At 45.5% G+C, this 23460-nt stretch overlaps 1 long non-coding RNA gene across 2 annotated transcripts in view; it reads right to left on the minus strand.

The window, feature by feature from the left end:
* LOC130291229 (uncharacterized) overlaps positions 1–23460 on the minus strand; it is an 88282-nt gene that overhangs the window by 19979 nt on the left and 44843 nt on the right. The gene's annotated exons all lie outside the window — the stretch shown is intronic.

Here is a 23460-nt window from a genome sequence, read left to right on the forward strand (position 1 = left end):
TAGTATTCAGCAGCAAATAAGTACTGGAAGGATTAAGATTTTTTAATAGAAGTAATTTACAAATCTGTTTAACTTTCTGGCACCAGTTGATTTAAAAAAATAAGTTTTCCACGGGAGTAAAAATAGGCGGCGTCCTTAAGGGGTTAAACAAAAAGTTCTTTAGGTTTATTGTGAAATAACTTGACTGCCTTGGACAAAGCATAGTCCCATCTTTATCCGATACCTGTTGAATTACTTTCAACACCTCTGTTGGTCAAGCTTTATTGCTCAGCGTGCCAAACTTCACTAATGGCTCAAGCACAAGGCCATTTTATGGCTGTTTTGTATGGAGGCTTTAAAGGGGTATTCCAGGAAAAAACTTTTTTTTATGTATCAACTGGCTCCAGAAAGTTAAACATATTTGTAAATTACTTCTATTAAAAAAATCTTAATCCTTTCAGTACTTATGAGCTTCTGAAGTTAAGGTTGCTCTTTTCTGTCTAAATCCTCTCTGATGACACCTGTCTCGGGAAACGCCCAGTTTAGAAGCAAATCCTCATAGCAAACCTCTTCTAAACTGGGCGTGTCCCGAGACAGGTGTCATCAGAGAGGATTGAGACAGAAAAGAACAACCTTAACTTCAGAAGCTCATAAGTACTGAAAGGATTAAGATTTTTTTATAGAAGTAATTTACAAATCTGTTTAACTTTCTGGAGCCAGTTGATATATCTATATATATATAAAAAAGTTTTTTCCTGGAATTCCCCTTTAATTGTTGTGCATGTGACTGCACTTCTGTCTGGCCTGCTTAGTGGGCTCCTTAGGGTGGGCTATGACCAAGACTGTACAGTATCATTCAGCAGTATATGATGGTATTATTTGAGAACTGAATTGTAGTATAAAGTAGGAACTATACAGATCAGCCATAACATCTCCCTCTAATGCCATGAAAACAATTCTGACATCTCAAGAGATGAACTCCACAAGATCTCTGAAGGTCTTCTGTGATATCTACACCCTGTTCCAAATTATTATGCAAGTTACCGTATTTTTCGTCATATAAGACGCTCCGGCATATAAGAAGCACCCAAATTTAGAGCATAAAAATCTAGAAAATAAAGATTCTGAACCAAATACAATGTAAAGTATAGGACAGTGATCTTCAACCTGCAGACCTTCAGATGTTGCAAAACTACAACTCCCAGCATGCCCGGACAGCCAACGGCTGTCCGGGCATGCTGGGAGTTGTAGTTTTGCAACATCTGGAGGTCCGCAGGTTGAAGACCACTGGTATAGGAGGTAGTACTCAAGTGTCCCCGCCGCTCCGGACCCGTCACCGCTCGTCACCGCTGCCCTGGATCAGCTTTGGATCAGCTTTGATCGCCACGTCTGAAGGGTTAATACAGGGCATCACCGCGATCGGTGATGTCCTGTATTAGCCGCGGGTCCTGGCCGTTGATGGCCATAGGGACCGCCGGTTTTAATGTGTATTTGCCGTATAACTAAGGTCCAGTCTTAGGACCGAAACGCGTCACCTTGTCATGTTCTCCTTGTCTTTTTGGCTTTCATTGGAATAAACATCCAGTTCCTTGATATTTGCGCTGGACATTTTGCTTTTGCTTGTTGGTATATGTTTCTAATTTACCTAAATAATTGATGTAAATAACAGTCAGCATAATGTTATTAACTATTAAGAGTACAATTCAAATTGTATTGAACAAACCTCCAAACTTCCAAATTGTACTTCCAAAGGATTTTTTTTAAACATAAAAAACTTACAAAGCACTATTCCAAATTATTCTGCACAGTATGTTTCAAAACTCTTTATAGGTTGTAAAGAACTGAAAATTGTCATTTGTTGTGTTTGCAGCTTATTTACTGAAATCAAAAGCTATTTCAATCAAACTTTTAACAACAATTTAACTTTTTAAACAAACAGGTCACGTTACATTTTAACATAGGACCCCTTATTTGATAGCAGCTTCACTCGTCTTGCATTCATTGAACTTGTGAGTTTTTGGACAGTTTCTGCTTGAATTTGTTTGAAAGATGTCAGAATAGCCTCCCAGAGCTGCTGTTTGGATGTAAACTGCCTCCCACCCTCATAGATCTTTTGCTTGAGGATGCTCCAAAGGTTCTCAATAGGATTCATCAGGGGAGGATGGAGGCCACACCATGATTTTCTCTACTTTTATCCCCATAGCCGCCATTAATGCAGAGGTATTCTTTGCAACATGAGATGGTGCAATGTCATGCATGAAGCGGATTTTATTATGGAAAGCATAGTTCTTCCTTCTGTACCAGGGAAGAAAGTGGTCGATCAGAAACTCAACATACTTTGCAGAGGTCATCTTTACACCTTCAGGGACCCTGAGGGGCTAACCAGCTCTCTTACCATGATTCTGGCCCAAAACATGACTCCACCACCGCCTTGCTGACGTTACAGCCTTGTTAGAACAGGGTTGCCGTCCACCAACCATCCGCTACTCCATCCTTCTGGACCATCCAGGGTTGCATGGCACTCATCAGTGAACAGGACTGTTTGAAAATTAGTCTTCATGTATTTTTCTGCCCAATGCAGCTGTTTCTGCTTGTGAGCATTGGTCAGTGGTGGCCGAATAGAAGGTTTGCAAGACTCTGTAGGACTCTACACCTTGATGTCTGTGGGACTCCAGAGGCACCAGCAGCTTCAAATATCTGTTTGCTGCTATGTAATGGTAATTTTAGCAGCTGCTTTCTTGATCCGATACATGGATCTGGCAGAGATCTTCCTCACTGTGCCTTTATCTGCACAAACCCATCTGTGCTCTGAATCAGCCACAAATCTCTTAATAGTGCGATGATCACGCTTAAGTTTTCGTGAAATATCTAATGTTTTCATACCTTGTCCAAGGTGTTGAACTATTTCACTCTTTTCAGCAGCAGAGAGATGCTTTTTCTTCCCCATGTTGCTTGAAAATGGTGTCTGCTTAATAATGTGGAACACCCACCTTCAGTAGTTTTTTTCTTAAATTGGGCTCACCTGGCAATCTAATTACCACAGGTGTCCGATATTGTTGTCAGTGATCAAAAGAGCCCTGAGACACAATGGGGTTTATTTACTAACATGATCCCGACTCTTTTTTGTCGGGTTTTGCGCCCAAATTGTGTCGCACATCCCTTGCGACACAATTTGCGACCAAAAAAAAAAAAACCTCCATTTTACAAGAAAAACCCAAAAAGGGGGCATGGCAACGGGGTAAAGGGGCGTGGCCCCGGCAGTTTTGGAAAATTCCAACATATTTACTAAGGTTTCCACCGAAAAAGTGGTGTATTTGAGCTGAGACAAAGCCGACAGATCAGAACAGTTGTAAAAAAAAGCAAAATGTAGGGAAAAGTGCAAAATGTAGGGAAACCTTAGTAAATACCTTGGGAAAATACCAGTGGGAAATCAAAACCCACAAAGAAACCTACACTCCACTCTTAGTAAATAAACCCCAATGTCATCAATGAGTTAAACTGAAAAACAAAATATTTAAACTTTGTGACACAAATAGAATTTGCATAATAATTTGGAACAGGATGTGGAAACATGTCACTTTGTGAAATCATTGTGATGGTCTGTGCTAGCTGGAGAAGAAATTCAACATGAAGGACTCTGATTAGAGAAGACATCTTCAGGGAGTCACTCAATGATATTCTGCCTCTGACTGATCAATACTGTACATGCAAATAATATGTCACTCTCTAGGAGTTGTGGGTGTTTCAATAGGAATCAAAGATCCTTAAATACATGTAACAGAAAACTTGGCACACCACTTTGCAGGTGAATCAGTGTGCAATTTTATTAGAAATCCAAGAAAATGTAGTAACGTTTCGGTTAACAATAGACCTTCATCAGACCAGATTGCTGTGGAGGCAAGGTTAAGGAAAGAACGTTCTTGCCATGCTGGACTTAAGTGGTAAGGCAACCTGTAGTCGCTGTGAATCTCGGGCCGGCAGCAGCAGCGGCCAGAACACAGAAGTTTGGAGCTTCCGAGTTCGTGACGTCATGCCACGCCCCCTCCATTTATGTCTGTGGGAGGGGGTGTGACGGCTAGTACATAGCCGTCAAGCCTCTTCCCATAAAAATGAATGGAGGGGGTGTGGCGGCCTTGTTCGCCAGTCATCGGGCACAGAGCGGAGTTCACTCCATGCACCAAATGTCTGGGGTGCCGCAGCGGAGATCTCGGGGGTCCCCAGCAGCAGGACCCCACAATTAGACATCTTATCCCCTATCCTTTGGATAGGGGATAAGATGTTTTCAGAGGTGTGTCAGGCTGTGGCACTTAAGCAGCTCAGCTTCACCTCCTTGACACTTGGCTAAGTAATAAAAAGGAGATTTTATAAGTTTGGCAACCCCCAAAAGCTCAAAGAAAGGTACAGTTTGCTTTGATACCTTTTACAGCTTGTCAATAAGGTGACTGCCGTTGTCAAATCTGCAGCTTCATATCCGAAGTGAATCTGTTGTGTATGAATACGCCCTTAGGCCGCATTCACATGATGGAAATCTGCATATGTGCATCAATTCTGCATCCACATTGATTCGGTGCAGAATTCTGCAGATTTTAAACACGTGCGAAATGGGTGCGGAATTCGTGCAGAATCCATGCAGAAATTTCCGCACTGATTCCGGATCTTAGTAAAAAGATTTTATATAATTGAACAGTGATAGTTTGTGCAATTTCCACACAGAATGCATGCATGAATAAATTCCGCAAAAATTCAAGAGAAAGTCCGCCCCATTGACTTCAATGAGTCCGGAAGTCCGGAAGCCGAAGTCCGGAAAAATATAAGACCAGACTTATATTTTTCCGGACTGCGGAAAACAGAATTTCAGCAGCCGAATTCCATTAAAATTAAGGGGCAATACATTTTGGTGGAATTCTGCACGAAAAATTCATGCGGAATTCCACGTGGAATTTCCATCATGTGATCGCGGCCTAAGGGTATGTTCAGATGGGCGGATTTATTTGCGGGTTTACGCAGCGGAAAATCCACCGCAAGCCCCATTGAAGTCAGTACGATCTGTGGCGGAAATTCCGCAGCGGAAAATCTGCTGCGGACAGTTGAGAAGGGCCCGCCCCATTTCAAATACGCAGGGGGAAAATAAATACGCTCGTGTGAACGTTTCGGTTCATTCACACGAGCGTATTTTTGCTGCAGATCTTCTGCAGATTTGCAGCTGCAGATTTTACTGCCCATTGACTTTAAGTATCATGGTAAAAAACGTATCCCCTAAGGGATAAGTTTTAGTTCCCGGGGTCCGAGAGCTGGGGCCGCCCGCGATCTCCTGCTCGGAGCCCGGCTCTCCTTCACAGTGGTGCGTCAAGACCCCCGCCCCCTCCATATAGCTCTATGGGAGAGCCGTTCGGCAATCTTCAGCTATCCCATAGAGCTATATAGAGGGGCCACGGTGGCCCCCGCTTTGGGCGGGGGTCATGATGCACCACTGTGAAGGAGAATGGGGCTCTGAACAGGAGATCATGGGGGGACCCAGCGCTCGGACCCCCACGTTCTAAAACTTATCCCTTAATAGGGGATACATTTTTTTTTACCATGATACTTGCCCTTTAAGGATGAATTCAATATAAGTGGCAGTGTGCAAATCAATGTGACAAATCATTTTGACTTCCAGCCTAGAAGGGGGTGGGGAAAGTGGGCACATAAATTTGGATAATTTACAGGGCATATAATAATATTTATGGACATTACACATTAATATACTGTATTTGAAATATTGTAATTATTTCATGTGGTTATAGATGTAGGAATAATTTTCTGCGGCACGCCAAACCGCAGGCACCCACCATACAGTATATCTTGTCCTGTTGTTAAAAAGCGGAATCCCACCCTTGCCTTACGCTTGCCAATTTTTCCTGCTTTCTACACATCAGCTTAAAGAACTGACTGTTCTTTTGCTGCATAATATATCCCAGTTCTTGACAGGCGCCAGTGTAACAAGTAATCTATGTTATTCCTTTAACCCAGTGTTTTGCAACCGGAGTGCATCCAGCTGTTGCAACAGCTGGAGGCACCCCGATTGGGCAACACTGGCTTAAAGGGGTATTCCAGGAATTTTTTTTTATTTGGCTATGCTACAGGGAGCTGTACAGTTAGTGTAGTTCATAATATAGTGTCTGTACCTGTGTGTGACGGATTTCGCACAATTCTTCTGTGATTTTTCCCCCACTATTTATTTTTACCAGCATACAAAATGACTGTTGTCTCGGATTTTTCCCAGCTTGCAATGCGGCCAAGACCTGACTCACTAGTCAACTGATGACAGGGAGCCTGTCTGCTTCAATGGGTGGAGGGATCGCTTGGTGGGAGAGAGATCAATCTGCAACTAATGCCACAGCTGTAGGCACCCTGATTGAAAACCACAGGTCTTTTGTTTCAATGGGTGGGGTGGCTGATGTGTGGAAGGGAGGAAAATGGAAAATTAGTAAAAAAAAAAAAAAAGAAAAGTCAAACAGGAAATACAAGTTCACAAAAAGCTAGCCACAGTGTTATGGTAATCTCACAACATAGCCATTTAGCCCCAAGACAAGCGCAGATCCTTCCTGAGCATGTCCATTACTGCCTGCCAGGTACATACTAAAAATCACCTTATGGAGGATAACCCCTTTAACCTTTATGTTTTTTTTGTTTTTTATTACAGTTAATCCCCATAGAAAATAATTTATCTCAACCTGTCCAGGGGAAAAGTTGCTGAGTTGCCCATCGCAACCAATCAGATGGCTTCTTTTATTTTTTGAAAAGGCCTCTGAAAAGTGAAAGAAGCAATCTGATTGGTTGCTATGGGCAACTCAGCAACTTTTCATCTGGACAGGTTTTGATGAATCAATCACAGCTCAGCTAACGAGCTCTGGTGAAGTGAAAGCTGAGCTGTGATTGGTTGCTGTGGGGAAATCACTATTTTTTCTCTCACACAGTTTGATAAATCTGGGCCAATGTGTTCTGCCTAACTAAAGTAAAAAATAACACATTTATATATCATGCCTCTACTACAGGGGGTCCTCAATGTAATCCCGGCGGCAGGATACAGCAAGAGGTGAGGCCTGTTCAACAGCTGGAGTTCCAACTACAACTCCCGGCATGCCCTTTGGTAGTCTGTGCATGCTGGAGGTTGTAGTTATGCAACAGCTGGAGGCACATTTTTCTATGAAAAAGTGTGCATCCAGCTGTTGCATAACTACAACTCCCAGCATGCACAGACTACCAAAGGGCATGCTGGGAGTCCAGCTGTTGCAAAACTACAACTCTCAGCATGCCCTTCGACTGTCAATGCATGCTGAGTGTTGCAGTTTTGCAACAGCTGGAGACAGATTGGTTGTGAAACAGAGTTTGTGTCCTAACTTAGTGTTTTGCAACCAGGGTCCCTCCAGCTGTTGCAAAAATACAACTCCCAGACTGTACATGCTGGGAGTTTTAGTTTTGCAACAGCTGGAGGCAGACTGGTTGCGAAACACTGAATTAAGTAACAAACTCTCAGTGTTGCGCAACCAATGTGCCTCCAGCTGTTACATAACTACATCTCCCTGCATGAATGGTCTGTCAGTGCATGCTGGGAGTTGTAATTTTGCAACAGCTGGAGGTTTGCGGTACAGGGTACATTCACACGAGTGGGTTTATTAGGGAGTTTTCTGCTGCAAGTTTGAGATGCGGCAAATTTTCCGCCGCAGCTAAAACTCCTAGCGAGAAACTCACTGTAAACCCGCCCATGTGAATGTACCCTAAAAACACTACATTACACTTCACAAAATAAAAAGTAAAGCACTATTTACACATATACCCTTACACAGTACCCCCCCCCCATAAAAAAAAGAAGAAAAAAAACTTCTTGTACGGCACTGTTTCCAAAACAGAGTTTTCAGCTGTTGAAAAACAACAACTCCCAGTATTGCCGGACAGCCACTGACTGTCAAGGCGCTCTCTCACTTTGAAGCTCTGTCTTATTTCAAGGCAATAGTTTAGTGCCACATATGGGGTATTTCCCCATAAAGTTGGGGTCTACACCAGCGTGTTAGTGTAAAATTTTTATATTTTTTACACTAGCATGCTGGTGTTGCCCCATACTTTTAAGTGGTAAAAGGAAAAAAAAAGACCCCCAAAATTTGTAACGTAATTTCTCCTGAGTACGGAAATACCCCATTTGTGGGCGTAAAATGCTCTGCGGATGCACAAAAAGGCTCAGGAGTGAGAACGCACTATGTACATTTGAGGCCTAAATTGGTGATTTGCACAGGGGTGGCTGATATTACAGCTGTTCTGACATAAACGCAAAACAATAAATATCCACATTTGACCCCATTTTGGAAACTACACCCCTCACAGAATGTAACAAGGGGTATAGTGAGCCTTAACACCTCACAGGTGTTTGACGAATTTTCGTTAAAGTTGGATGTGAAAATGAATTTAAAAAATTTCACTAAAATGCTGGTTTTACCCTACATTTTTCATTTTCACAAGGGAGAATAGGAAAAAAGCCCCCCAAAATGTGTAGCCCCATTTCTTCTAAGTAAGAGCATACCCCATATGTGGATGTAAAGTGTAAAGATGAAGGAGCGCCATTGGGCTTTTGGAGAAATAATGTGTCCGAAATTGAAGGCCATGTTCACTGCACCCCTTATTAAATTCTGTGAGGGGTGTAGTTTCCAAAATGGGTTCACATGTGGGGGGGTCCACTGTTCTGGCACCACGGGGGGCTTTTTAAACACACATGTCCCCCAACTTCAATTCCAACCAAATTCTCTCTCCAAAAGTTCAATGGCGCTCCTTCTCTTCTGAGCATTGCAGTTTGCCCGCAGAGCACTCTACATGCACATATGGGGTGTTTCCTATTACCCCTTGTGAAAATGAAAAATTTGGGGTAACACCAGCATTTTAGGGAAACAAATCAAATTTTTCATTTTCACATCCAACTTTAGCGGAAATCAAACACCTGTGGGGTGTTAAGGCCCCCTTGTTATGTTCCTTGAGGGGTGTAGTTTCCAAAACAGTATGCCATTTGTTTTTGTTTTTTGCTGTTCTGACACCATAGGGGCTTCCTAAATGCGACATGCCCCCCAAAAACCATTTCAGCTAAATTTGCTTTCCAAAAGCCAAATGTGACTTCTTCTCTTCTGAGCATTGTAGTGCGCCCGCAGTCCACATATGGGGTATTTCCATACACAAGAGAAAATGCCCACCAAAATGTGTAACCCCATCTCTTCTATTACCCCTAGTAAAAAATAAAAATTGGGGGGGAAAACCAGCATTTTAGTGAAAAAAAAATTAATTCATTTACACATCCGACTTTAGCAAAAACACCTGTGGGGTGTTAAGGCTCACTGTACCCCTTGTTATGTTCCTTGAGGGGTGTAGTTTCCAAAATAGTATGCCATGTGGGGGGGGGGGGATTTCTGCTGTTCTGGCACCATAGGGGCTTCCTAAATGTGACATGTCCCCCAAAAACCATTTCAGAAAAACTCTCTCCAAAATCCCATTGTCGCTCCTTCTCTTCTGAGCCCTCTACTGCGCACACCGAACACTTTACATACACATATGAGGTATTTCCTTATTGTTGGGTTACACATTTTAGGGGGCTTTTTCTCCTTTTACCCCTTGTAAAATTTCAAAAACTGGGTCTACATGAACATGCGAGTGTAAAAAATGAGGATTTTGAATATTCTCCTTCACTTTGCTGCTATTCCTGTGAAACACCTAAACGGTTAGAACACTTTCTGAATGTCATTTTGAATACTTTGGGGGTGCATTTTTTTAATGGGGTCATTTATGGGGTATTTCTAATATGAAGGCCCTTCAAATCCACTTCAAAACTGAACTGGTCCCTGAAAAATTCCGATTTAGAAAATTTGTGAAAAATTGCAAAATTGATGCTGAAATTTGAAGCCCTCTGATGTCTTCCAAAAGTAAAAACATGTCAACTTTATGATGAAAATATAAAGTAGACATATTGTATATGTGAATCAATATATCATTTATTTGTTATGTTTATTTTTCTTATAAGCAGAGAGCTTCAAAGTAAAAAAAAAAGCAAAATTAAAAAATTTTCATCAAATTTGGCAATTTTTCAGAGATAAAGAAGAAATTATGCAAGTATCGACAAAAATTTACCACTGACATAAAGTAGAATATGTCACGAAAAAACATTCTCGGAATCAGAATGAAAAGTAAAAGCATCCCAGAGTTATTAATGCTTAAAGTGACAGTGGTCAGATGTGCAAAAAATGCTCCTGTCCTTAAAGGGGTACTCCGTCCCTAGCATCTTATCCCCTATCCAAAGGATAGGGGATAAGATGTCAGATCGCCGAGGTCCCGCTGCTGGGGACCCCCTGGTTCTCTGCTGCGGCACCCCGCTATCATTACTGCACAGAGCACACTCGCTCTGTGCGTAATGACATGGGCCGGAGCAACGTTACGTCACGGCTCCTGCATCGCCCATCATTACGCACAGAGCGAGTGTGCTCTGTGCAGTAATGATAGCAGGTGCCGCAGCGGAGATCCCGGGGGTCCCCAGTAGCGGGACCTTGGCGATATGACATCTTATCCCTTATCCTTTGGATAGGGGATAAGATGTCTAGGGACGGAGTACCCCTTTAAGGTGAAAATGGGCTCGGTCCTTAAGGAGTTAAATGGGCACTGTCATTAAAACTATTTTTTTCTATTGCACTTCTTATGGTAAATAAAGAATCTTGTTAATGTACTTTCTTAAAAAAAAAATTCTATGCTTTATTTGTGTTTAAAAAAGCTACCACTAGATGTCTCCCTACTTGTCCAGAGCACATTTCCCATCCTCTCTTGTACAGTCTTTGGACTCCTGCTGGCCTGGCAGAAGTCCAAAATCAGGAAATGCAGACTGGAGTGCTGAGGGGTGTGTGTGCAGCCTTAGCCAATCATAGCTCATCTCACACACTGAACTGCTCTGGGCTGTGTGTAGCAGAGTGAGGGAGGAAGTTCTTCCCCGTATGGCTTCAGATGATGTCACGCCTGCTGGGGAACACCCCTCCCCAGTCCAACTGAGAGAATTCGACTGAGCAGAAAATACAGAGCAATAAAAAACTAAATAATCATTAAAATAAAGGCAGAGGGTGGACTGGGAAGATTATAAAATTTAACAAGATCATGACAGATACTCTTTAAAGGATTTAGAGGTACATGCTTCCCACTACAGGTGGTCTTCAGTGTAATACTATGTGAGTCCACCCCTTTTATAGGGGGTCATTAATGTAATACTATGCAGGGGTGTAGATTGGAGGATTTGGTGGTACATGCTTCCCACTAGAGGGGGTCTTCAATGCAACACTATGTAAGTCTGCCCCTCCTTACAAGGGGTCTTCTAAGTGATACTATGCAGAGGTGTAGCTTGGAGGATTTGGTGGTACATGCTTCCCACTATAGGGGGGTCTTCAATGTAACACTAAGTAAGTCTGCCCCTCCTTACAAGGGGTCTTCTAAGTGATACTATACTGAGGTGTAGCTTGGAGGATTTGGCGGTACATGCGTCCCACGTGCTGGATGCCAAGGAGCAGGTCAACAAGCTACTGTGCCTTAGCCAGAGTATTAAGATGCGGGCAAGCGCTGTAAAATCAAAAGCGATACGTACAAAGCAAAATGTTATTGTTGTAGCACTGAACAGACATTAAAATGACAATTTTCCAACAGAGACTTATGGGATTACTATAAGAAAAATAATGATTTTTAAACAATTTGGGTAAGCACTTAGGGGGAGAGCTTTCTAAACAAGACACAGCAGTTTTTGATAGTATGAAAGATTGGCAAATAGGAGAAAAATTACCGCTTCACAAAATATGGCTTAGTCGGCAGTATTAGACTCTCTTCATAATTTTTCATTTAAATTAAACAAAAAAATGTGATGCAAATTTATTCAAGCAGCATCGGGAAAAAAAAGCGTCGGACATGTCTGATTAGGTATAATTTTAGCTCCCCGGCTCTGGTGTTAACACTGCACTCTGCCTTACTCTATGTTCGTTAAAAGTAAAATTAATGGCAGGCAGGCAGCTCCTCATTTATAATTGCTTCATTATGCTGTTGCATCCTCTAGACAATTATGACTTGCTGCTATTGTACCATACAACACACACATACGGGTACAGCGAGAGTGTACCGAGGTCTCTGCACACAGATAGAGGGATATACACATTCCTAGACAATGCTCTTATGTGCAGGGGACTTTATTGATGCCCTCAATTGTACGGACATTATGCAGTGCTAAGCAATTATATCCTTTTTTACCATAGTTAGTGTTAGTCTAGGTTAAAAAAAACATTCAACATTTTGGAGAGAAAATAAAAAGATGAATTGAAACTTCCAAACATGTTGAATTTATGTCTGCTGTTAAAAGGGTTCTCCACCATAAGGTGATTTTAGTATGTACCTGACTGACAGTAATGGCCATGCTTAGGAAGGATCTGGGCTTGTCTTATGGCTAAATGGCTATGTATGGCTAAATGGCTATGTTGTGAGAAAACTATAACACTGAGGCTATCTTTTTGTGAACTGGCTACTTCCTGTTGGAGTTCATTCCCTCAAACTACAAGTCCCATAATTCCTCATTTGTAAGTGTGAGGTCACTTTTCTCCCTCCCACACATCAGCCACCCCACTTATTAACACACCTGTGCTCCATTCCATGTTTTCTGACCAGGGTGCCTCCAGCTGTTGCAAAACTACCATTCTTGCAGAATGATCTCCCTCCCACCCAGCGGTTGCTCCACCCATTGAAGCAGGACAGACTCCCTCTGAACACCTGACTAGTGATGTAATGTCTCAGGCCACACTGCAACCTGGGAAAACCTCAGATGACACTCATTTCGTATGCTGTAATTGGGGCAAAAATCACAGAAGAATTGTGAGACCACCATGAAACACAGGTACAGACAATATATTATGAACTACACTAACTTTACAGCCCCTGTACCATAGTCAAATAATAAAACAAAATCCCCGGAATACTCTTTAACTTTGAGAGGGTTCTGTCCATCACCAAGACAGCACCACTGTTGTCCATAGGCTGTGACTGGTATTGCAGGTCAGCCACCCGTACCCCATCAAAATCTATTTCTGCAACTAATAATGGATTTTATTTTCCCACTGTATGTCTAACATGAATCTATTGTTCAGTATAATACAGTTGTCACGATGCCGGCTGGCAGGTAGTGGACCCTCTGTGCCAGAGAGGGATTGGCGTGGACCGTGCTAGTGGACCGGTTCTAAGCCACTACTGGTTTTCACCAGAGCCCGCCGCAAAGCGGGATGGTCTTGCTGCGGCGGTAGTGACCAGGTCGTATCCACTAGCAACGGCTCACCTCTCTGGCTGCTGAAGATAGGCGCGGTACAAGGGAGTAGGCAGAAGCAAGGTCGGACGTAGCAGAAGGTCGGGGCAGGCAGCAAGGATCGTAGTCAGGGGCAACGGCAGAAGGTCTGGAAACACAGGCAAGGAACACACAAGGAACGCTTTCACTGGCACTAAGGCAACAAGATCCGGCAAGGGAGTGCAAGGGAAGTGAGGTAATATAGGGAAGTGCACAGGTGAAAACCCTAATTGGAACCACTGCGCCAATCAGCGGCGCAGTGGCCCTTTAAATCGCAGAGACCCGGCGCGCGCGCGCCCTAGGGAGCGGGGCCGCGCGCGCCGGGACAGAACAGACGGGGAGCGAGTCAGGTAGGGGAGCCGGGGTGCGCATCGCGAGCGGGCGCTACCCGCATCGCGAATCGCATCCCGGCTGGCAGCAGGATCGCAGCGCCCCGGGTCAGAGGACGTGACCGGAGCGCTGCAGCGGAGGGAGTGAAGCGAGCGCTCCGGGGAGGAGCGGGGACCCGGAGCGCTCGGCGTAACAGTACCCCCCCCCTTGGGTCTCCCCCTCTTCTTGGAGCCTGAGAACCTGAGGAGCAGACTTTTGTCAAGGATGTTGTCCTCAGGTTCCCAGGATCTCTCTTCAGGACCACAACCCTCCCAGTCTACTAAAAAAAAATTTTTCCCTCTGACCTTTTTGGCAGCCAAAATTTCCTTGACCGAGAAGACGTCCGAGGAGCCGGAAACAGGAGTGGGAGGAACAGATTTGGGAGAAAAACGGTTGAGGATGAGTGGTTTGAGAAGAGAGACGTGAAAGGCATTAGGGATACGAAGAGAAGGAGGAAGAAGAAGTTTATAAGAGACAGGATTAATTTGACACAAAATTTTGAAAGGACCAAGATAGCGTGGTCCCAACTTGTAGCTAGGGACACGGAAGCGGACATATTTAGCGGAGAGCCATACCTTGTCTCCAGGGGAAAAAACGGGGGGAGCTCTTCTTTTCTTATCCGCGAACCTCTTCATGCGTGAAGAAGCCTGTAAGAGAGAATTTTGGGTCTCTCTCCATATAATGGAAAGGTCACGAGAAATTTCATCCACAGCGGGCAGACCAGAGGGCAAGGGGGTAGGGAGGGGGGGAAGAGGGTGACGGCCGTACACCACGAAAAATGGGGATTTGGAGGAAGATTCAGAGACCCTGAAGTTATACGAAAATTCGGCCCATGGAAGGAGATCTGCCCAGTCATCCTGGCGGGAGGAAACAAAATGTCGCAAATAATCACCCAGGATCTGGTTAATTCTTTCTACTTGTCCATTGGACTGGGGATGATATGCAGAGGAAAAATTTAATTTAATCTTGAGTTGTTTACAGAGAGCCCTCCAGAATTTAGACACGAATTGGACCCCTCTATCCGAGACAATCTGCGTAGGCAACCCGTGAAGACGAAAAATGTGTACAAAAAATTGTTTAGCCAACTGAGGCGCAGAAGGAAGACCAGGAAGAGGGATGAAATGTGCCATTTTGGAGAATCGATCAACGACCACCCAAATAACGGTGTTGCCACGGGAAGGGGGTAAATCAGTAATAAAATCCATACCAATCAGAGACCAAGGCTGTTCGGGGACAGGCAGAGGATGAAGAAAACCAGCGGGCTTCTGGCGAGGAGTCTTATCCCGGGCACAGATAGTGCAGGCTCGCACAAAGTCCCCAACATCCGTCTCCAGAGTCGGCCACCAATAGAAGCGGGAGATGAGTTGCACAGATTTCTTGATGCCCGCATGACCTGCGAGATGGGAGGAGTGACCCCATTTGAGGATTCCGAGGCGTTGGCGTGGAGAAACAAAGGTCTTTCCTGGAGGAGTCTGCCTGATGGAGGCAGGAGAAGTGGAGATCAGGCAGTCAGGTGGAATGATGTGTTGCGGAGGGAGATCAACTTCTGAGGCCTCCGAGGAACGAGAGAGAGCATCGGCCCTAATGTTCTTATCGGCAGGACGAAAGTGAATCTCAAAATTAAATCGGGCAAAGAACAGAGACCACCGGGCCTGGCGAGGATTCAGCCGTTGGGCCGACTGGAGGTAGGAGAGGTTCTTGTGGTCGGTGTAGATAATAACAGGAAATCTTGATCCCTCCAGCAGATGCCTCCATTCCTCAAGTGCTAATTTAATGGCTAGAAGCTCTCGATCCCCGATGGAGTAGTTCCTCTCCGCTGGAGAGAAGGTCCTAGAGAAAAAACCACAAGTGACAGCATGCCCGGAAGGATTTTTTTGTAGAAGAACAGCTCCAGCTCCTACTGAGGAGGCATCAACCTCCAATAGGAAGGGTTTGGAAGGGTCAGGTCTGGAGAGCACGGGAGCCGAAGAAAAGGCAGACTTGAGTCGTTTAAAGGAGTCTTCTGCTTGAGGAGGCCAGGACTTGGGATCAGCATTTTTCTTGGTTAAAGCCACGATAGGAGCCACAATGGTAGAAAAATGTGGAATAAATTGCCTGTAATAATTGGCGAACCCCAAAAAGCGTTGGATAGCACGGAGTCCGGAGGGGCGTGGCCAATTTAAGACGGCAGAGAGTTTGTCTGGATCCATCTGTAGTCCCTGGCCAGAGACCAAATATCCTAGAAAAGGAAGAGATTGGCATTCAAACAGACATTTCTCAATTTTGGCATAGAGTTGGTTGTCACGAAGTCTCTGAAGAACCATACGGACATGCTGGCGGTGTTCTTCTAGATTGGCAGAAAAAATTAGGATATCGTCCAGATATACCACAACACAGGAGTATAACAGATCACGAAAAATTTCATTGACAAAGTCTTGGAAGACGGCAGGGGCATTGCACAGTCCAAAGGGCATGACCAGATACTCAAAGTGTCCATCTCTGGTGTTAAATGCCGTTTTCCACTCGTCCCCCTCTCTGATGCGGATGAGGTTATAGGCGCCTCTTAAGTCCAATTTAGTGAAGATGTGGGCACCTTGGAGGCGATCAAAGAGTTCAGAGATGAGGGGTAAGGGGTAGCGGTTCTTAACCGTGATTTTATTAAGACCGCGGTAGTCAATGCAAGGACGTAGGGAGCCATCTTTTTTGGACACAAAGAAAAATCCGGCTCCGGCAGGAGAGGAGGATTTACGGATAAAGCCCTTTTTTAGATTCTCCTGGACGTATTCGGACATGGCAAGAGTCTCTGGGGCAGAGAGAGGATAAATTCTGCCCCGGGGTGGAGTAGTACCCGGGAGGAGGTCGATAGGGCAATCATAAGGCCTGTGAGGAGGTAGAGTCTCAGCTTGTTTTTTGCAGAAAACATCCGCGAAGTCCATATAGGCCTTAGGGAGACCGGTTACTGGAGGAACCACAGAGTTACGGCAAGGGTTACTGGGAACCGGTTTTAGACAGTTCTTGGAACAAGAGGACCCCCAACTCTTGATCTCCCCAGTGGACCAATCCAGGGTTGGGGAATGAAGTTGAAGCCAGGGAAGTCCAAGGAGAATCTCCGAGGTGCAATTGGGGAGGACCAAAAGTTCAATCCTCTCATGATGAGATCCGATGCTCATAAGAAGGGGCTCCGTGCGGAAACGTATGGTACAGTCCAATCTTTCATTATTTACACAATTGATGTAGAGGGGTCTGGCGAGACTGGTCACTGGGATGTTGAACCTGTTGACGAGAGAGGCCAAAATAAAATTTCCTGCAGATCCAGAGTCCAAGAAGGCCACTGTAGAGAAGGAGAAGGCAGAGGCAGACATCCGCACAGGCACAGTAAGACGTGGAGAAGCAGAGTAGACATCAAGGACTGTCTCACCTTTGTGCGGAGTCAGCGTACGTCTTTCCAGGCGGGGAGGACGGATAGGACAATCCCTCAGGAAGTGTTCGGTACTAGCACAGTACAGGCAGAGGTTCTCCATACGGCGTCGTGTCCTCTCTTGAGGTGTCAGGCGAGACCGGTCGACCTGCATAGCCTCCACGGCGGGAGGCACAGGAACAGATTGCAGGGGACCAGAGGAGAGAGGAGCCGAGGAGACGAAACGCCTCGTGCGAACAGAGTCCATATCTTGGCGGAGTTCCTGACGCCTTTCAGAAAAACGCATGTCAATGCGAGTGGCTAGGTGAATAAGTTCATGTAGATTAGCAGGAATTTCTCGTGCGGCCAGAACATCTTTAATGTTGCTGGATAGGCCTTTTTTGAAGGTCGCGCAGAGGGCCTCATTATTCCAGGACAATTCTGAAGCAAGTGTACGGAATTGTACGGCATACTCGCCAACGGAAGAATTACCCTGGACCAGGTTCAACAGGGCAGTCTCAGCAGAAGAGGCTCGGGCAGGTTCCTCAAAGACACTTCGGATTTCCGAGAAGAAGGAGTGTACAGAGGCAGTGACGGGGTCATTGCGGTCCCAGAGCGGTGTGGCCCATGACAGGGCTTTTCCGGACAGAAGACTGACTACGAAAGCCACCTTAGACCTTTCAGTGGGAAACAGGTCCGACATCATCTCCAGATGCAGGGAACATTGGGAAAGAAAGCCACGGCAAAACTTAGAGTCCCCATCAAATTTATCCGGCAAGGATAAGCGTATCCCAGGAGCGGCCACTCGCTGCGGAGGAGGTGCAGGAGCTGGCGGAGGAGATGACTGCTGAAGCTGTGGTAGCAACTGTTGTAGCATAACGGTCAGTTGAGACAGCTGTTGGCCTTGTTGCGCTATCTGTTGTGACTGCTGGGCGACCACCGTGGTGAGGTCAGCGACAACTGGCAGAGGAACTTCAGCGGGATCCATGGCCGGATCTACTGTCACGATGCCGGCTGGCAGGTAGTGGACCCTCTGTGCCAGAGAGGGATTGGCGTGGACCGTGCTAGTGGACCGGTTCTAAGCCACTACTGGTTTTCACCAGAGCCCGCCGCAAAGCGGGATGGTCTTGCTGCGGCGGTAGTGACCAGGTCGTATCCACTAGCAACGGCTCACCTCTCTGGCTGCTGAAGATAGGCGCGGTACAAGGGAGTAGGCAGAAGCAAGGTCGGACGTAGCAGAAGGTCGGGGCAGGCAGCAAGGATCGTAGTCAGGGGCAACGGCAGAAGGTCTGGAAACACAGGCAAGGAACACACAAGGAACGCTTTCACTGGCACTAAGGCAACAAGATCCGGCAAGGGAGTGCAAGGGAAGTGAGGTAATATAGGGAAGTGCACAGGTGAAAACCCTAATTGGAACCACTGCGCCAATCAGCGGCGCAGTGGCCCTTTAAATCGCAGAGACCCGGCGCGCGCGCGCCCTAGGGAGCGGGGCCGCGCGCGCCGGGACAGAACAGACGGGGAGCGAGTCAGGTAGGGGAGCCGGGGTGCGCATCGCGAGCGGGCGCTACCCGCATCGCGAATCGCATCCCGGCTGGCAGCAGGATCGCAGCGCCCCGGGTCAGAGGACGTGACCGGAGCGCTGCAGCGGAGGGAGTGAAGCGAGCGCTCCGGGGAGGAGCGGGGACCCGGAGCGCTCGGCGTAACAACAGTCTTGTTGATTTTAATTGGTACCTCAAATTCTTGGTTTTGTTTTATTGGTCCTGCAGGATACATTAAAGGGGTACTCAGGTGCTAAGACATCTTATCCCCTATCCAAAGGATAGGGGATAAGATGCCTGATCCCGGGGGTCCCACCACTGGGGACCCTTGTGATCTTGCACGCAGCGCCCCATTAGAATCAGGTATGATTACTGGCGATCACGGGGACGGAGCGTTGTGATGTCACGGCTCCTCCCCCGTGGGAAGTCACGCTCCGCCCCCTCAATGCAAGTCTACGGGAGGAGGCGTGACAGCTTTCACGCCCCCTTCCATAGGCCTTTGGATAAGGGATAAGATGTCTTAGCGCCGGAGTACCTCTTTAAATAGTATTTACTCAGTGACAGTGGATGTACAGCACCTATGAGATAGGTATCTATTTATCTATCTATCTACAAATTTGCAAGAAAGCAGCACTGGTAAATAGATGCACAGATCCCCACTGCCCAGGGTCCAGGTCAAGGATCCAATATCATAGAGTCAAGAAAAAAGCAGTGGTACTCCAAAATCATGAAAAAAGGGTCTTTATTTACCCAATCTGTCTGTCTATCAATCTGTCTGTCTATCAATCTACCTACAAAAATAACTATTTTAATATACTTCCTATTATCTAAGTAATAATTTAGGCATCTATCTAGCTATTAGTGTTGAGCGTGAATATTCGAAATGCGATTTTTTACCGCGATTATCGGCACTTCATGATTTCGCAAATATTTTGAATATAGCGCTATATATTTGGAATGACGAATATTCGTTTTTTTTTTTCTTCACAGTGCACATCACGACAATGATGTGTACTGTGTAAAAAAAAGTGATCATCCCTCCCTGCTTCCAGCTTGTGGTCCAAAGAAGGCTCCAATATTATTTACTATGTGAGTCGGTTTGGAGCACGAATATTTCGTATATGCAAATATTCGTGAATATCAACACTTCCAGAGGACACTGATCCCTCCCTTCTTTAGATAGAGTAGGTTAGTTTAGCAGATAGGTTCTAGTGTAGGGTATAGTGTTAGTTGAAAGATATAATCCCGCATGTGCACTATACGAATTTCATTACGATTTTTGCATCGAACATAGTGAATATGATAATTTCGTGAACTTAGGCTGAATATTCATCCATATATATGAAAAATATCGCAAATTCGAATATGGCCCCTGCCGTTCATCACTGCTAGCAATATAACTATCTACAGTTGCAAGAAAAAGTATGTGAACCCTTTGGAATAATATGGATTTCGGCACAAATTGGTCATAAAATATGATCTGATCTTTAACTAAGTCACAACAATAGACAATCATAGTCTACTTAAACTAATAACACACAAATAATTAAATGTTATCATGTTGTTATTGAACACACCATGTAAACATTCACAGTGACGGTCAGGAGTGATTCTTGACCATTCCTCTTTACAGAACAGTTTCAGTTCAGCATTATTCTTGGGATCTCTGGTGTGAATCGCTTTCTTGAATTCATGCCACAGCATCTCAATCGGATTGAGGTCACGACTCTGACTGGGCCAATCCAGAAGGCGTATTTTCTTCTGTTTTAGCCATTCTGTTGTTGATTTACTTCTATGCTTTGGGTCGTTGTCCTGTTGCAAAACCCATCTTCTGTTGAGCTTCAGCTGGTGGTTAGATGGCCATAAATTCTCCTGCAAAATGTCTTGATAAACTTGGGAATTCATTTTTCCTTCAATGATAGCAATCCGTCCAGTGCCTGACGCAGCAAAGCAGCCCCAAACCATGATGCCCCCATCACCATATTTCACAGTTGGGATGAGGTTTTAATGTTGGTGTGCTGTGCCTCTTTTTCTCCACACATAGGGGGGAGATTTATCAAAACCTGTCTAGAGAAAGACTGGTGTAGTTTCCCATAGCAACCAATCAGTTTGCTTCTTTCATTTTTAATAAGGCCTCTGCAAAATTAAAGAAGTGATCCGATTGGTTGCTATGGGCAGCTGGGCAAGTTTTCCTCTGCACAGTTTTTGATAAATCTCCCCCATAGTGTTGTGTGTTTCTTCCAAACAACTCAGCTTTGGTTTCATCTGTCCACAGAATATTTTGCCAGTACTTCTGTGGAACATCCAGGTGCTCTTGTGCAAACTGCAAACGTGCAGCAATGTTTTTTTTTTTTACACAATGGCTTCCTCTGTGGTATCCTGCCATGAAATCCATTCTACGTATCGTAGATTCTCTAGGATTCTTCTTCGCCTCATTGAGCAGTCTGCGCTGTGCTCTTGCAGTCATCTTTACAGGACGGCCACTCCTAGGGAGAGTAGCAGCAGTGCTAAACTTTTGCCATTTATAGACAATTTGTCTTATCATGGACTGATTAACAGCAAGGCTTTTGGAGATACTTTTATAACCCTTTCCAGCTTTATGCAAGTCAAGAATTCTTAATCGTAGGTCTTCTTAGAGCTCTTTTGTGCGAGACATCACTCACATCAGGCAATGCTTCTTGTGAAAAGCAAACCCAGAACTGGTGGGTGTTTTTTTAGAGGACTGGGCAGCTGTAACCCACACCTCCAATCTCATCTTATTGATTGGACTCCAGTTGGGTGACACTTCACTCCAATTAGCTCTTGGAAATGTCATTAGGGGTTCACATACTTTTTCCACCTGCACTGTGAATGTTTACGTGGTGTGTTCAATAAAAACATGTTAAAATGTAATTCTTTGTGTCTGATTAGTTTAAGCAGACTGTGATTGTCGATTGTTGTGACTTAGATGAAGATCAGATCACATTTTATGACCAATTTGTGCAGAAATCCAAATAATACTCCACATACTTTTTCTTGCAACTGTATTTATCCATCCATTGGTGTATCTAGCTACCTACGTAGGTATCAGTCTATCGATATCTCCACTTAGAAAAACAATAGTGCAGCACTCCAATGTGCAAAAAAAATATAGTGAATTTATTGTCTCATCTCATAGCAGCGAGACAATGAGTTCGGAGTGCAGGCACCAGGCATTGATGTTGAAGTAGTGCTGCAAATATTTTTTGTATTTTGTATCCCTACTTAGGTACCGTATTTTTCGCCATATAGGACGCTCCGGCATATAAGACGCACCCAATTTTAAAGGAGGGAAATCTAGAATACAATGTAAAGTATAGGACAGTGATCTTCAACCAGCGGACCTCCAGATGTTGCAAAACTACAACTCCCAGCATGCCCGGACAGCCGTTGGCTCCGGAACGTCTCTGCTGCCCGGTATCCTCGCTCTCCGCCGCCGCCATCACGTTTCTACGCTCGCCGCTATGCATGCCGCTCCTATTGGATGACGGTACGGTGGGCGCGACGATGTGATGACGACGAAGGAGAGTGCCGGCCATGCAGGGGATCCCGGCACGGAGCAGACACCGAGGAGGCAGGTAAGGTCCCTCCCGGTGCAGCCGGGTCAGTGTCACTATAGCTTCAGACGCGGCGGTCAGCTTTGATCGCCGCATCTGAAGGGTTAATACAGGGCATCACTGCAATCGGTGATGCCCTGTATTAGCCGCGGGTCCCGGCCGTTGATGGCCGCAGGGACTGCCGTGATAGGACAGGGTTTTAATGTATATTCGCTGTATAAGACGCGGGGAAGAAAAAGTGCGTCTTATACGGCGAAAAATACGGTATCTATCTATCTAAATAACTATTTTGGTGTCTGTCTATTATCTATCTACCCATCTATTTCATTTATATATATATATATACACAATGCATTCAGAAATTTTTCAGACCCTAACAAAACCAATTTTTTCCTCCATCATTCTGCACTCAATACCCCATAATGAGAATATGAAAATAGAATTCTAAAACTTTTTGCAAACTTACCGTATATACTCGAGTATAAGCCGAGTTTTTCAGCACGATTTTTCGTGCTGAAAACACCCCCCTCGGCTTATACTCGAGTGAACTCCCCCACCCGCAGTGGTCTTCAACCTGCGGACCTCCAGAGGTTTCAAAACTACAACTCCCAGCAAGCCCGGCCAGCCATCGGCTGTCCGGGCTTGCTGGGAGTTGTAGTTTGAAACCTCCGGAGGTCCGCAGGTTGAAGACCACTGCGGCCTTCGACATCATCCAGCCCCCTCTCACCCCCCTTTAGTTCTGACTACTCACCTCCGCTCGGCGCTGGTCCGGTGCTGCAGAACTGTCCGGAGAGGAGGTGGTCCGGTGGGATAGTGGTTCCGGGCTGCTATCTTCACCTCTTCTAAGCGCCTCTTCTAAGCGCTTCGGGCCCGGCCTCAGAATAGTCACGTTGCCTTGACAACGACGCAGAGGTGCGTTCATTGCCAACGTATTTCTGCGTCGTTGTCAAGGCAACACCTCTATTCCGGGCTGGAAGCGCGGAGAAGAGGCGCCCCCGGTGAAGATAGCAGCCCGGACCACCTCCTCACCGGACAGCCCTGCAGGACCGGACCAGCGCCGAGCGGAGGTGAGTACTCAGAACTAAAGGGGGGTGAGAGGGGGCTGGATGATGTCGAAGGCCGCAGTGGTCTTCAACCTGCGGACCTCCGGAGGTTTCAAAACTACAACTCCCAGCAAGCCCAGACAGCCGATGGCTGCCCGGGCTTGCTGGGAGTTGTAGTTTTGAAACCTCTGGAGGTCCGCAGGTTGAAGACCACTGAGGGCGA

The sequence above is a fragment of the Hyla sarda genome, chromosome 9 (assembly GCF_029499605.1).
Source record: "Hyla sarda isolate aHylSar1 chromosome 9, aHylSar1.hap1, whole genome shotgun sequence".
Classification (NCBI taxonomy): Eukaryota; Metazoa; Chordata; class Amphibia; order Anura; family Hylidae; genus Hyla; species Hyla sarda.